Consider the following 16,487-nt stretch of genomic DNA (forward strand, 5'->3'; position numbering starts at 1 on the left):
GTCTCGTTGTAGATATATTGATATAAGGCTCATTAATCACAATCAAAAGTAGAGCTATCAATGGGTGGGCTTTGGTTTGGGATAGGGTGGATAGTATCAAACTTATTATTAATCGGTTTTATAAGATAAATTTAGAATTAAATCAATTATTAATAGGGTTAATTGAACTGGTCAATTGTACTTGACATCACCTTATAACTTGGAACTTCATTTTTGATAATAGAATTAACAGTAATCGGTAAATTATTTATATGTTGATAAAACAATAAAACAAGTGCTTTTATCCAAAATTATCTTATTTACTGTCTGAAATTTTCCATATAACAAAAATTATAAGAAAGTCAGGAAACCTTTATATATTATTAATTAATTGGTTCTTAACAATAAGAGCCAGGTTTGACCCAATTATTAATCAGGACACAAATCACATAATCAGAACTGACTGACATAATCAGTTCTGTTTGTTTGGTTCGATTGGGTAGAATCCATCCCCTTCATAGCTCTAATTAGCTGTGAAGTGGACTGTGGAACCAATAATAATGCCCCATGTCAGCCATAAATGCTAAGTGAAAGATTGAATGGTTGTGATCCCATGTATTTTATGACTAATATGGGGTATTGTCATCGATTACACAACCCATTTAACAGTCATTTAATTCCAACTAATCCAATCTCCTACTTAAACATTAGGCTGTGTTTGGTTTGATAGAAAATAAGAGAAAAACAGAAAGTTGAGGAAAATTTCTTAAACTAGAACTTGTTTTAAACATATTCTTCATTATTGGAGCTTTCAAAAGAGATATAGGCTCCATTTGGCATTCCTTATTTTAAGGATTTATCTCCTTTTTACAATTAAAAACTCAAGAATTTATAATGGCATTTTTAATAGCAAAAGAAGAATAAGTCGTTAAAATAAGGAATGCCAAATGCATCCATAATGTTTCCAAATTCATCATTTTTTTAATTAAATAAATATAAAAGAACTTATTTTAAACATGTTGTAATAGCCCAAACCAGAATCATGACCCATTAATAAAAAATGAAATGGGTAATGGAGCTTTTGGTCTATCACTTAGACTGCATTTGGCACTCTTTATTTTAAGGACTTGTCTCCTTTTTGCAATTATAAACTGTGTTCATAGGGACATTTTAACAGCAAAAAAGAGATAAATCCTTAAAATAAAAAATGCCAAATGCAGCCTTAGATTTTTTATAAACGACCTATAATACTTGGTGATTGTGGTTGGATGGTTAGAAAATATTGGGGGAACCATAAAACCTTCTGTTTCTCTTTTATTTTCTATCAAACCAAACATCTAAAGTTACTTGATCATGCTGATTTTGTTGTAGTTACGCTCTAAGGTGGAACCCAATCAACTATGGATAATCCTCAAATGGGCAAATGATGGTAAGTTAAAGATGGCCCCATACTGCAATTAATAACCCTTTGCTGCATGCCCAAGTGCATTCCATTTCCATGAAACATCTCTCTCTCTTACATTATTGGATTGTTAAGAAGTCTTTTTGAATAATGAATAGTCAATGGTCAATGAGGGTTTAATTATACTGATCAAGACAATACATCAAAGTTGGATGTGGATTTGTTTACTTTCACATGGTGACCTCCCCCACCACCCAATAAACAAAATGTGTTCCATTACATTTTAAAATAATTGGATGGGGAATGCATCCTCCATAGGTGTATGGGTCCTTTTAAACAATTATGCACTCCATATATCTTCATAATTTATTTAGATTTGTTATATTGTAAGAACTTTTCTTAAGCTTTCAATCCAAATGAACAGACATTTAGTAGGGTCTATTTAATGAGACTTTCACTTTATTCTAATCAATCCTTTTAAGACAAGTAATGTGGATAGTTAGAGAAGCACTCTGAGGACCTAGTTTACTGCATCAGGAAATAGGGAAATATATACTAGCTAATCACCCCACACTAAGCATGGGATTCACCAATTGTAAGTGGAGTTATAATTGATGTTTTATATTAAATAAGTTTTAGTATAATTGTAATTGATATAATTATATATATTGATATAAATAAATAATAATATTTTGTCATCTTAACATATATACACACACGAATAAACAATATTAACTTTTTATTTTTGCCTTTTTTTCTGTGTTTATTTTTTTACTTGCAAGTTTGATTTAGGGCCCATTTGGCAAGTCTTTTTGGGAAGATCTTCTGGTAGTTCTGACAATCAAAAGATGCATTGAGCTTTTGCATGAAAGTCTGAGCAACCCGAAGCTAGTTTATTAGATACACGTCTTTTCATGCATCTTTCTGTATCTTTCTGCGTGAGAATAGAATGCGAAAAGCTTCATTTGGAGCTTCCCGAAATCAACCAAAAATGGGCTTCTCGTGTCTTTTTGGCACTCTAATTTTTGGTGACTAGATCTTCTGTCCTACCTTATAAACAGCCGAAAGACCACGCGAAAAGACATGCCAAACAGGCCCTTAATTAAAATTATTCAATTTATATATTAATTCTATGGACAATGATATTATTGTGTAATTAAACATGTTGGATCCAAGTGCCATAGGACCCGCAGACTGATCTATCCCCTAAAACTTGCAACTGACTCACCATTTGGCCATATTACTTTTCTTTGTCGTTTCCCTCTTAATAATTAAATGCATGCAGCAAACTTTTTCTTTGTATATAGATTGATCTTTAATTGGAAAAGGATTTTCTTTGTCAGGTGTGTTCATCCTATTAAAGACCCATGAGCACTAGAGAAAGGTGAATAACATGGATCCCAAAATGGATTCTCCATAGAGATGCATCAAGGAGATAGCTGTTTGGAATTTCATTGGATTCTCTTTTCATATATTTTCTTAATATAAGTAGATGTTCTCAATATTCTTAAAAGTACTCTTTTAAAGAAAATCTATATAATTCTGATAATTTCTCATGTTAAGAGAGATTAAAATTAATTTTGATGCCCTTCACAACCTCAATGGTTAAAGCCTAATTTTTGAGTGTTACCACTATTAATTTTGCAAAAGCGTGGGCTACTTGGGAAGCTCACAATGTCGCTCTTAACTTCAGAATTGGCCGGTTATCATCAAAGGAGATTCCAAATTCATTATCAGCTGCTTAAGAAAGGTGGTTGATCCCCCGTGGAGGACTGTGATTGAAGAGTGTCATCGTGGAGCCAGATATCATCATGCTTTTCATGAAGCCAATCGAGTAATTGATTGGTTGACACATGCTGCCTTCAGTGAGTCTTTGTTAAGTGTGTCTAGGTTTGCCTTGGTCTCTTGCTTTTATTTGTTTTTGTGATGTTTGGGATCGTGCTATCGCTCGCCTCATCTCATGTAACACAATTTCTGGTTTTACCCCAAAAAAAAAATATAAGAGAGATGAAGTTTCATTAGAGACTTACTATTTGTATTTGGTATCAAATCATGAATTAAAGAAAAACCTTATCATGTCCTTTCTAGTTAAAATGACTCTTCATTGTCATCCTTCTAATGCCTTTATCCTATTCACACTAATGTAGTCAATTTTAATTTATTTCTTGGAAACTAACATAAACAAACTATTTCTATGGGAAACCCAAATCTTGTTTTTTTTTTTTTCTTGATTTGTTTTGAAGGGCTATACAATGTGGGATAGCCCATCTCCCAACCCAGGTGCATGCGGGATTCGATTCCAAGTCTCTATTACGACCAGCAAAAGACCTTACACCATTGAAAGCCAAGAAGTTGTTGGCTCCAATGCCTAATAGTTGTGAGATTTAACTCATCAGATGAGAAGGAAAAGGTGCAGAGTCAAGACATTACACCATTAAACTTAGAGAGATCATTTTGTTGAGCATGAATTACAAGGACTTCAATGGAAGAAGCCTTTGCTCCATTGTTATATGTCATTTTTTGTAGTGATTGCAACATATTAGGGAATGTTCTTTACGATGCAACCAATGATTTTGTACAAAAAATCATCAAAGCAAACGGTTGTTGGGAGATAGAATTAGCTGAAGGCAATAGCTGTCTAGAAAGCTGTGAAGCAAATAATAACACTTCACATCAATCAGAAAATATATGAGCCCCACAACCATTCAATCTCTGGCTCCATGTGTGGGGGCCAATTAGCTGGAGACAAAAACATGCACACCCAGCTGAACTACTTATCACTGTTGTTGAATACGCCAGTGTTTGGTACAACTGGGTCCCACATGGGGTTTACAGTAAGCACTGGTGTATTCAATTGTGATTGATAGTTCAGCAGGGTGTGTATGATTTTGTCTCTAACTCACCCGAATTCTCCATGTATTGCTTGCTATTGCCTCCTATACCTTCTTATGCTGATTTTATATGTTTTGTATTATGTCATTCCAGCATCATAGATATTCCATGCCAAGATCTATGCAATAAAGGTTACTATCATAAATCTACAAATCACTCACTCAAAAGATTAGGGGTGGAAAACAATAATTTTAGCAAAAATGTGCTCATTTGTTCATGCCCAAAAGAAAAAAAAAAAAAAAAAGAAAAGGATTTCCTCAATAAAGGAAGAAAATGTACAAAAAAGAAAAAAATGTTGTGAGGTGACTAGGGTTTAAAATAGCTTCAAAGTTCAAACAATAGTTTGTAGCATATAAATATGAAAAGGGAACTATCTAGGATCTCCAATAAGTGGTATTTAAACACTTAGAAAATCCTAAATTAGTAAATAACTATCAATTGACCCTTTTAACCCTACGTTAAGTGTATGGTCCCAATGTATTTCTATGACCAACTTGACTTTTCAATATGTAAGCTTACTAAAATCAAAGGTAGAACTATTAAAAGTTAAAATAGGAGTACATGTAAGACATTTAAAGGATTTTCTAATGACATAAATTAGCAAGCACATTTCCCTGGATGAGAAGGGTAAGTTTATAAATTCAGAAGAAATACATTGATTTTAAAAGATTAATAATCCATTTTGTTGATGTTTTTGTTGCAAATTTATTTTGTTCATGACTTGATCCATATTTGGATAGAAAATATTATATTGTAGAGATTTGTGAATTTTAACTTCAAAAAGTTAATTAGGAAATGGACAGGGGAATAAGCTAGGAATCTTCAAAGTCATTGAACCAATTTTAAAAAATTATGAATTAACAAAAGGACTTTGCAACCATTAGTTAGAAGAAAATGAAAAAAGCTTTAGTCAATGCCTTTTAACCCATTTGCTTCATGTATTTTTCCTCTTTTTTCTTCTACAATTAATTCAAAGGTTGTGACTAGAAAAACCACAAGAAAACCAATTGGTTTGAAAACAAATTGCTTCTGAAAATAGAAACAAAAAAAAATGTTCTGGGTTATATATGTGTTTTTTGTTTTGAATTCTTGGTTTAAATAACATGTTTTCATATGGTTTAGGGGGTGTTTGTCACTCTGAATTGTTTTTTCTTGTTTTGAGTTTCAAAAACAAATTAAGTCCATCTATTTTGAAAACAAAGTGCTTTTTTTTTTAAAACAAAAACATGGAAAACATGTTCTTGGTTGTAAATGTGCTTTTTATTTCTAAAACTGAAACAAAAAATGTGTTCTTGAGTTTCTGCTTTGAAAAACATGTTTTTGTTTTAAATCATTCAATATATCTCATCATCTTCCATGAACCATAAAATACTTGTACTCCAACATTTTTTACCGTTTTAAAAGCCATCATTTTGATGGTTTCAAATATACCCATTATTTTTTGAAACAAAACCAACTTGTTTTTAATTTGCAAAACCGAAACACAGTTTAATAACATTTTTTGTTTTTTTTTGCTGATTTGGAAATTTAAGAAATAGATGAAAACAAAAACATTTATAACAATAAACCCTAAATCTTAATCAAGAAGTGTTATATTCTCAAAAACAAACCCACAATAATTGTTGGAATCTTTTTTTTTTCCTCCAAAAAGAAATGGTTTTGTTGCGATTTTCCAAAGTCAAAATTTCACATCATCTTTCATGAACATGAAGGTACTTCAAGTCTTCAACATCAAATTAAAGTGAGTTGATATTCTAAAGTAGCTTAGCTTATTCCACCTTAACAATTTGTACTTCCCATTTCCCACCCGAATCTATTGATCATAGACAGCACCAACTTGTTCAATTGCTGAAGAATCTGAACCAAATGCTTTGTGTTGGTGATGATCAAATGCATTATTGGACCTCTTTAAACTAGCTTTCTTTGTAATATAGCAATGGATCTCAGGTCACCTTGATAGGGTAGTAGATCGAAATTTCACTTTGATACCAAATGTTATGATCTATAAAGGCAGCAACTTGATAAATAAAGAGCAAAAAAAAAAAAAAAACAATAAAAGGGATTCATTGGGAGGAGAATGAACCTCTAAGTGGCCTAATACAATTAAAATTCTTGTTCTAACCAAAAACTACATAGATTGGATAATGCTAAACCCTAAACTAAGAGGATTTTCTAGTAGAGAAAAATTACACAAATTCATTATTTAGGCTCCGTTCGCTTTTCGGTAAATTACTTAACCGGGTAAGTGCAGTTATCTAGGTAAATTTTTCTTGGGAAACACTTACCCGAATAAGTGCATTTACCCATATTCTTTTATTTCTCATGTAAATAAGGCAATGACCATTTTAGCCATAAAAATCTAAAATTAAAAAAGGTATTTTTGTCTCATTCAAGTCTTGGCAACTTTCCTCCTAGGTGGGAAAGTTATTTACCCATCTAAGAGATGTGTAAGTGATACCAAAGAAAATAAAATTTCTCTAATCTCCACATAAATCTGAAAAAAGAATTTGGGATTCTTGGTCAATAGGAACCAAAATCCCATTGACCAACTTTCCCCCTCTCAAAATCTGAAAAAAGAATGCCCCCTTAATAGAATGCTAAAGAACAAAAGGAAAATATGAATTCAGATTTAGGGCAAATTATTGATTTCCCACCTGTCAAATTTGTCCTGTTATGGGTGGGGGAATTTGATACAATGTGGTAAGTGGAAGATTTTACAAAATAAAATAATAAAAATTTATGAAATGGGGAATGTTTTGAAAACTTCATCCACTTTGGTTAAATTCTGTTTCAAGAATAGAACTGCAACTACTGACTGCAGAGGGAGAAAGACGTTCTCTCTCCCATTCCTCATTAAGACGCAAATGGGAACTTTCCTTGACCCTTCCATCTTTGCACTTCTCCTCTGTGTTTTTCACATGCTTGGGTCCTTTTCCTTTCCAAGTGTCTAACATTCTAACCACTGCACCAATTGAATTTGATACGGTAGCGATTGGTACTATGGTACTGCAGTGCTCAACCAATCAGATTAAAAGAGTAAGTGAATGGGACGTGTTTAGTGGTAGACACCAACCTTTAAACGAATCCAAATCGTCCAATTTAGTGGTGATCACCACAGGGAAAAATGCCTAGCCTCCACTAAGCACTTCCTTCTTTGCATTACAGAATATTCATGCAATATCATTTGATAGGGCTTCTTCAGAGAAAATAGGTGGTGGGGTCCTTCATAAATCAGACTTGACTTGTGGTGGGGTCCCACATGCATATCTCACGGTGCATTAAGAACATCTCTCGTATGTTTCTGGAATATGGTTGAGATGTTGGTGTGAACCTAGGAAAATTAGTGGAGAACTTGGCTTTTTTTTCCCCTCTCCCGGTCAATTCCCTTGAGTTGGAGTCGTTGCGTAGAATTGATGAGAAGTGCAACTGAAGCCAGACCCGGGTTGGATTGGACTCGCGTGTTGGGTCCAAGTCCAAGTCAAGCCAATACACCAAGGAGAACCTAATCATGAAAAACTGTGTTGGTTCAACCGGAGGGAGACCGGAGAGGATAACCATTCAATACAGAGGTTAGTTGGGGCTATGACTAGCGTCAGGCGGGTATTATGCTATAATATAGTCTTAGGTAGTTTTTTTTTTTTTAAATTATGCTATAATTCCGGGATCCCCATTCCTCATGGGGACAAGAATGAGTTGCGATTTTTCTTTCAGTGCCCTCATTGATCAAGCCTTCAAAAAATCGTTACGTGGTCTGTATCGGCTGATACGTATCGTATCGGGAGCATCTCGATACGTTCTTACAAAGGGTATATCGGAGTTTTGATCGGTTCAAAAGATGGAGGAACCTTAAACCGACCCCCCTGAACCAGATTTAAAAAAAATAAAACAAAAATGAGAAAATAATACCGATACGCCCCTACCGTGTATCAGGCATATCGATATTTAAATCCTTGCCATTGATAAAAAAAATATATATAATTATGGAATTTTAAATAAAATTTGACTGCTTAATTGGAGTCTTTTTTCATAGGTGACTAGGTAAGAAATAAAGAAAAAAATATGCAAAAATGACACCTATGTCTTGTCTCATGTGGAGCAAGTTATGATGTTTAACTTTTATGATTTTTTTTTAATTTTATTTCCCTTTTCTTCCTTTTGTTTTTTCTTCATTTCACATCCCTAAATAAATCAATCTTATCTCTCTGCATTTCCTTAAATCTAGAGATGACAGTTTTACTCACCCCATTGAGTACCCAACCTTCCCAACCGGATCAGACTGAGGATAAAGACTAGATAAGGATTTATAGGGACACAATCCAAAATGGGGTGGGGATGGGGAGTGAAATACCTACCTTACCCGATCTCAATTACATATTTGGGCCCTAATGGAAAGCCCGTTAAAGATCGGGAGTATAGTCCCCACCTTGAATTTTGTTTTTTTTTTTCAAAAAAAACACCCTCAACTCAACTGTGTATTGGGCCTGGACCATATAAAATTTAATAAAAGTATAAAGCCCAAATAGTCAACTTCAATTACATATGACTTAGGATATGTGATCCCAAAAGATGAGGACAATGAGACCAGGTCATACATGATACAACGTGACATAGAACAACATATTATGTTTGGCTAACTTGTAAGCCACTCCATTACACTGACATGAGACATGTCCTAAGCATAAATTATCAACATTGGAGAGCAACCTATGATAATCTTCCATGTAAATTCTAATACTTCAGGGTAGGTCTCTTTCTCCCCCTTTTCAAGTTTTTTCAATAACCAGTAAAAGTTTCCTTAAATAACATTAATGGAGTTCCATATTCAATCATATGCTAAACCTCCATCTGTTTCATTCACAAAATATGATGGGTCAATTCTTTTATACCTGATGGTGCACAATCTAGTTACTCCTATTTGGAAGGTGATTCGAACTCCAATTGGACGGTGAGTTGTACCATTCTGCAAAATAGTGGATTGGAAAACCCGGGGTAGCTAATCCAACAAGGTCGCTCCGATGCTTAAGTCAGTACTTATGCTGTGAATGTGAGCTGAATGCTTGAGAACTTAAGTGCTAGTGAGTAGAATAATCACGCGTACCTCTCTTTTTTCTCCTCTCTAGGTCTTTGGGGTTGGTGCCTTTATATAGGCATTGTTCAGTGTGGGCCTCACGCACCACATCCGAGATTTCCAAGAGATTGTGCCTAACCGGTCCGAAATCCTTAGAGGTAAACATCATGCACATTGACCACCCTCTGGAACATTCGGTACGTGGGCCAACTTCCAAGAATCGTGGGAGTGTCGGGATATGCATGCCGAATTTATCGGCGAGCACGTCTCGCAGGTCGCCACCTGGACCTCAGTCAGGTCGGCACGCCCTCGAGGGAGGTCGCTCCTTGCGTCGAGGTCACTTTGGCCAATGACGAGGTGATGCAGGTCGGCCCTTGACGAGGTGCTTCTGGCCGACCTGAGTTGTGGTCGAGGTCGCCAGATTGGCGGTGAAGGCAGGTCGCTAGGTCTGGGCGAAGAGAAACCACGATCTGGGACTCCAAGTCATTGCTTAGGTGGTGTCTATGTGTCAACTAGCTGTTCCAAGATGCCATGTGTCATGATGTCATTGGAGAGCCAAATCCGCCCTCATCGATTTCCCCCCACTCCCGAGCTTAGAGTAGCTCAGCGAAGGGAAGAGATTGCTCCTTTTGGCCTAAGATGACTGATTCGATCAGTTCGTAGTCACAAGCATTGGTCTGATTTACTTCTTAGACCGGAATAGTTCGAGTGTTTGTTGCCTTACACAGGACTTCGCTGTCTTGATTCTCGAGGCACGAGAGTGAGCTCATCCTCTCGAGGAGAGGTGAAGCAGGTACCCCGAGGACATCTACCATATTAGGGATGTAACCGTCAAGGGGTTCTGCAATCCGACCATTACCTTGAGAGCGAAGCTTACCATGTTGTCATCAAAGGGTGGTTCTAATTGCATGACTACTTTATTAGGTCGCTCCACATAGGTAGACTTCGATGCAGTGTCACTTGAACCGGTTCTCAAAAGAGTAGCTAGTGAGTTCGACGTGGAGCCTGAAACCGAGGTAGAGGTCTACTGTGAAGAGATCAGCCAAGTTTGCGTTTGTCATGGTGCCAAACTGGTATGCCGAATAGGTGTTGTATTTTGTCCTCCACTCCATTGCGTAAAGGTTTTCTAACTGTATTTTGTCCACACCGATGAGGCTAAACGCGAATTGCTTTTTTATTTTGCCCATGCCGAAGAGGCGACTAGGTATATGCCCGAGCTGACGTGGATAAGTGAGGATTACTAAAGAAGTGTTGGACTGACGAGCTAGGCTCTAATAGGAATAACTCGATCTCAATGTACGCCGAAGTGAATAGACATTGTAGGGTATGTGCCCGTCCTACCTGCGCATAAGCTACTTTTTTATTTGCCCATGTCGAAGAGGCGACTGAGTCTCATGTAGTTCTGAGGTCCTTTATCAGCTTGGCACCTTAGCCCTTGGGCTCTAGGAGTGACTCGCGGTCCATCTCTCCTTATCCTTATTTAGCCGATGTGCGACCTGACCTTTCTGCCTAAGCGGGTGGTCATTCTGTAGTAACTTCTCATATGGCTGCTTCTAAGTCTTCTCGTGGGATTATCTTCTTGGGTGAGTGCTTGTGAGACCACAATGTACATGTTCTGCCCCCCTTGCGAGGGCATAATGTTGTTGTCGGTGTGAGTCGGCAGTTCAGGGCCACGGCTGCACTACATCAGCCTCGTTAGTGACGCCGGTCATCCACTCCTACAAGAAGCCACTGGGAACTTGACCTACGGAGGTAGCACTACTGACTTTAGGTCACCAGTTCGCACGAGAGCCTTGGAAGGCTCGACCTGCAAGGGCATCCATGCAGTCTGTTGGTCACCAACTCCCGCAGAAGCCACGAAGAGCTCATCTTGTAGAGGCGACCTCGCGAAACAGGGCTGATGAGGCCTCGTCCTGGCTGACTGCTATTGAGGATGAGTTGAGGATGTTCTGTTGTTGTCTACATTGGGCTTCTCCCATGCTCAGATCTAGAAATTCATACTTCATCTCATAGAACTGCTACGCTTCAATCCCGATGGGAACCACTGATGGCTCTACCGCGGGGAGAGGGGCGTTCACATACAGTAGCGGTTTATTTATCTAGGGCACTAGGGATGCTGAGTTTGGCATGAACTTGTCTGCTTGTCACAGGGGAGTTCTCCAGGTTCATCATAGGTGTTTTTGTCCCCCAGTAATTGGTATTCGTTCTGGGTGTTGGTGCTGCTCAAAAGTGCCTTTGAGTTCATAAAACATGGAAATTAGAAAGTGAGAACTTTAGTTTCTAAAAGGTGAGATCTTAGCTTTCTGGAAGAAGAGGACTTACCCTTTTAGAAGGTGAGAACTTAGCTTCTTGTAGCGTATTCCCACAGACGGCGCCAATTGATGGTGCACGATCTGACTACTCCTAGTTGGAAGGCGATCCGAATTCCAATTGGGCGGCGAGCTAGATCGTTTTGCAAAACAGTGGATCAGAGAACCCGAGGTAGCTATCCCGGCAAGGTCGCTCCGATGCTTAAGTCAGTACTTATGTTGTGAATGCGAGTTGAATGCTTGAGAACTTGAGTGCTAGTGAGTAGAATAATCACACGTACCTCTCTTTTTTCTCCTCTCTGGGTCTTTGGGGTTGGTGCCTTTATATAGGCATTGTTCAGTGTGGGCCTCACACACCACATCCGAGATTTTCGGGAGATCGTGCCTAATCGGTCCGAAATCCTTGGAGGTAAACATCATGCACATTGACCACCCTCCGGAACATTCGGTATGTGGGTCAACTTTCAAGAATCGTGGGAGTGTTGGGATATGCATGCCAAATTTGTTGGCGAGCATGTCTCGCAGGTTGCCACTTGGACCTCAGTCATGCTGGCACACCCTCGAGGGAGGTCGCTCCTTGCGTCGAGGTCACTTCGGCCAATGACGAGGTGCTGCAGGTCGGCCCTGGACGAGGTGATTCTAGCCGACCTGAGTTGTGGTCGAGGTCACCAGGTTGGCGGTGAAGGCAGGTCGCCAGGTCTAGGCGAAGAGAAACCACGATCTAGGACTCCAAGTCATTGCTTAGGTGATGTCAATGTGTCAACTAGCTGTTCCAAGATGCCATGTGTCATGATGTCATTGGAGGGCCAAATCTGCCCTCATCAATACCAATCTAGATTAGCTTAACATGATCGCTATTTTAAGAGCAATGTAACCAATGATAATGTCCCATGCCAGTCATAAAATGTATATGTCCCACAATCACTCAATCTCTCACTTCATGTGTATGGTTGATGTAGGCCATTATTTAAATAGTCATTGCTTTTAGTTATGGTTTTCGAATCGTCATTGACTCAGATAGTTGGATTGTTTAAACCCGGTCCTTGGCCAAAAACCGTTGATCGATCAATGACCCATTGACCCAGGCGGTCAAACCGTTGACCCATTTGATCCGTTCAACGGTTTTGGCCATTTTTTATCTTCATTAATTTTTTATCAGAACGGGCCGTCCGTTCAAACCGAATAGCCAAACTATCAACCCAAAAACTGGTGGTCAAAATAGTTTCAGTTCCAGATCGTTTTTTGAAACATTGCTTTTAGCCAATCCAATCCTATTATTGGTAACACAACCCTCGACACCAGCCCGGATTTTTTTTTTTGCTACACAACGGGGGTAGCCTAAGGCTTAATTTGGTAAGAGTAAAAATACATACAAAATAAAGAATGCAAACACAGCCTAAAGAGCAAATATGGTGGGCTTGAATCTCTCTGTTGAAGGAAGGACACTTGGATCACCCACATGCCCAATTTCCTACCTCATACCTTCTCTGCATCCCATATTCTCATGGCAAACAATATTCGTGTAGGAAATATTGGCCCAGATCAAGCCCATACTGGCCCAGTCAGACATAATAACCAAACCCAATCCTTAGTGCTCCAGACTAGACAAATGGGTATTTCGTGCCCAGCTAAAGCTCTGCTTATATAATAATGTAATCATATTAAAGGTATACCAATCGAGTGGTGGCTCGGTTGACACCTAACTGGGTAAGCCCCAGATAAGATGCAATTTCGAACCTCGTTATTGCTAGATAAAAAAGTGTTATATTATGCCATGGAAATTGAATTACAACCATGATTAATGATTTATTTAAATGGCTTACAAATTAATTGGGAGAAGAGAAATCTTCTTTTTAAGAAATTCAAGGAGTTCAGATTGGCTCCCCACGCTCCTTACACCCATCTTACAGAACATTGCAGCTGTATATTGGGAATATCTCCCATGAACAATCAATGTGCAGCTACAATGTACTGTGGGGTTGATGTAGAGTGCGCTCTATGGGGAGCTTACCAGAGGTCACAGCCCAAAAGAATCAATTCTGAAACCATTAACAACCCTTTCAATCACCAATCAAAACACAAGTTTTCTAGTGGCATTGTAGGATGTCAACGGGTTGGGTTTAGTGGGGGTTTGCCTCAATCCTAACCCGACCCTCCAGCACTCCAATTTGAACCTGACCCGACCCTATAGAGTTTAACCGATTCTGACCCAATTTGACCTGTATACTTTTAAATGTATTTTTTAACATATTTTGAAGATTTAAAATACATTAATTTAAATAAGGAAATTGTTTTATAGATTTTAGGGTGTTTTTTTTCCATTTAAGAAAAAAAAGAAAGTCAAAATCAACATATAAATAAATTATAAACTTTAAGCCTATAAAATTAGAAGTCAAAAAATTGCAAGAATACTTGGTATATATACAAGATATCATGACCCGATGGGATGGACTTAACCCTAAACCGAGCTGAATTTATTTAACCGGACCCATTAACATCCCTATTCACAGGGTTCTTTGATCCGTCAAAGCTCTTCCAATATATCTTGCACGGATCATGAGAAAGTAAAAGGCTAGTTATGAATGTGGGGCCTTACTTTATCGGAGTTTCCAAGTCAGAATCACAAATTGGGCTTAAGGTGCTAACTAAGGCCCATTTAGTGTTGGCTCCAGATGCCCAGGAGACACCATTGCACAGGTGGAGAGTTGTCGGGCCCCACATCCATCTGCCCATCTGCAGGTTCTTTTATCTTAATACCAGTACCATTAGAAGGTCTGTCAATTTATGATAGATTACTCCCTAGGTCTATGGATGAAAAATTTCTCCATTTCTCCTATTCTTATGGGATTTTTCTGCCCCTACCCCTGCGAGGATGGAGAGAACAATCCTTACTCTATATATTAATATTTTTAAAAATATGATGGAATATATTTAAATTTTTTTAATAAGATTATAAATTTTAATTATTTTATTTTTAATTTTTTAAATAAAATAGAAAATAAAAATATAAAAATCATGAAGAATAAGAATCCCATAAAGATGGGGATGGGAATAACCTTATCCCCGCCCCGCCCTGTTGCCATTCCTACCCTAAGACATTAATCGGGTATGATTCGGATTCGACACAGCATTATCCGAATCCGATGTGACTAGTGACTTTTAGTGAGAAGTGAAATCTCAATCCAATTGAATTTAATCTGATCTATGATTCTCTTGTATGAACTAGCCGTCACAGCAGACAACGTTTCTGGCTCACTTGTTGAAAACTCACCACGTATAATCAAGTTTCTGATGCCTTTTGTTTCAGAACTCGTGATCTCTCTTCACCCACATTTCAAACAAGTAGCCATTGCCCAATTCTATCTTCAAAGTTCAAACAATTCTACTTTCTACTTCTTATCTCTCTCTGATCTATGAACCAATGACCCTATGAATCTGGCATCGTCTTGGCACCATCATAGAGAAAGATAACTTCATTAATCATTAGGCTCAGTTTGGAAGGAGTACAAATGTAAATATGTAGAGTGAAAAATTGTGTTATTTTGTATATATTTGTTTTTATACTTTTTTTAAATTGAGTCTTAGGCTGTGTTTGAAAATGATGCAAACGGAGTGTAAATCCCAGTTTAAGGTAAATTTGCACTCTGGTTCACTTTTGCCTGTACTTGACAACGTTACATTTTTTTTATCAAGTGAGCTTTTGATAAAAAAAAAGCATACGTTTTATTGGAATTCGTATTTGCATCCGTTACAGATAAAAGTCAGTTTAGTAAGAAATTAAATTTGTCAATACAAAACTAACCCAACTTTACAATTTATATGAACCATTTTACACTCTACATATTTGTATCATTTCCAAACACAACCTTAACGCCAAAAGACAGAACGTATCAAAACCAAGGGTGCAATAGTGGAACTATGTCAGGTTGGGCCAAGTTTGAATCCAGGCCCAGCCCTAGAAGTTCGCATCCATCCTGCTACTAAGGATGTTAACAGATTGGGATTGGACCGATCCGTATAGATTTGCTTTCACCCTAACCCAACCCACAGTCTTGTATTTTTAATGTATTTTTATACCACAATTTGAAAATCTAAGATCAATTAATTTAAATTGGAAGAATCAAAATCTAATATCAAGGTTAATGGGTTAGAAATCATATCAAATTGTAAGAATATCAGAATACTCTATATATGTAAGAGTTTCATGACGATGGGTTAGGGAAGCAAAACCCCAATCCGAGTTGAGTTGAAGAATCAAAACCCTAAACCCTGACTCAATCCTACATGAGCTATGAAACTTGGAACGAAGTTGAAAATGGGCTTACATGAATTGTAAAATCGACTTTCTAACGAAGCTATTTCATTCATGTAATTTCTCTAAAGCGGCTCAATCAAAGCAAAAACCCTCCCAAACGGGCTCAAGGTTGGATCAATCCGGGTTTCAACTTATGCAATTTCTTTTATCTTCAGATTCTACAGTCCAGATTATAGAAATTAGCTATTAAACCATCTGATTCGTGCTTCATTTTTAGAGTTCCAAGAGTTCAAATAGATCTCCTGAGTATAAGTTCTTGGACCAATAATCCTCATTCAGTCATTTCCCAGACCCAAGTTTCTTCCATACAAGTACGGAGAACTAAGCATTTGGTCGAGTTTGGATTACATTGCCCTTGGTTGGCTTTAGGTTCGGGCTAGCCGAGGCCTTCACCCAAACCCACCCTAAGTCCCTAATTGGAACTATCTTCTAATTTCCAAGCTTGGGCCCACGTTTTTGTGTGCAGGTTTGGCCCAACTCATAATATAATATATCATTAAATATATAATATGCATAACGTTT

The sequence above is a fragment of the Nelumbo nucifera genome, chromosome 7 (genome assembly GCF_055504915.1).
Source record: "Nelumbo nucifera cultivar China Antique chromosome 7, China Antique-T2T, whole genome shotgun sequence".
NCBI classification, from domain to species: Eukaryota; Viridiplantae; Streptophyta; class Magnoliopsida; order Proteales; family Nelumbonaceae; genus Nelumbo; species Nelumbo nucifera.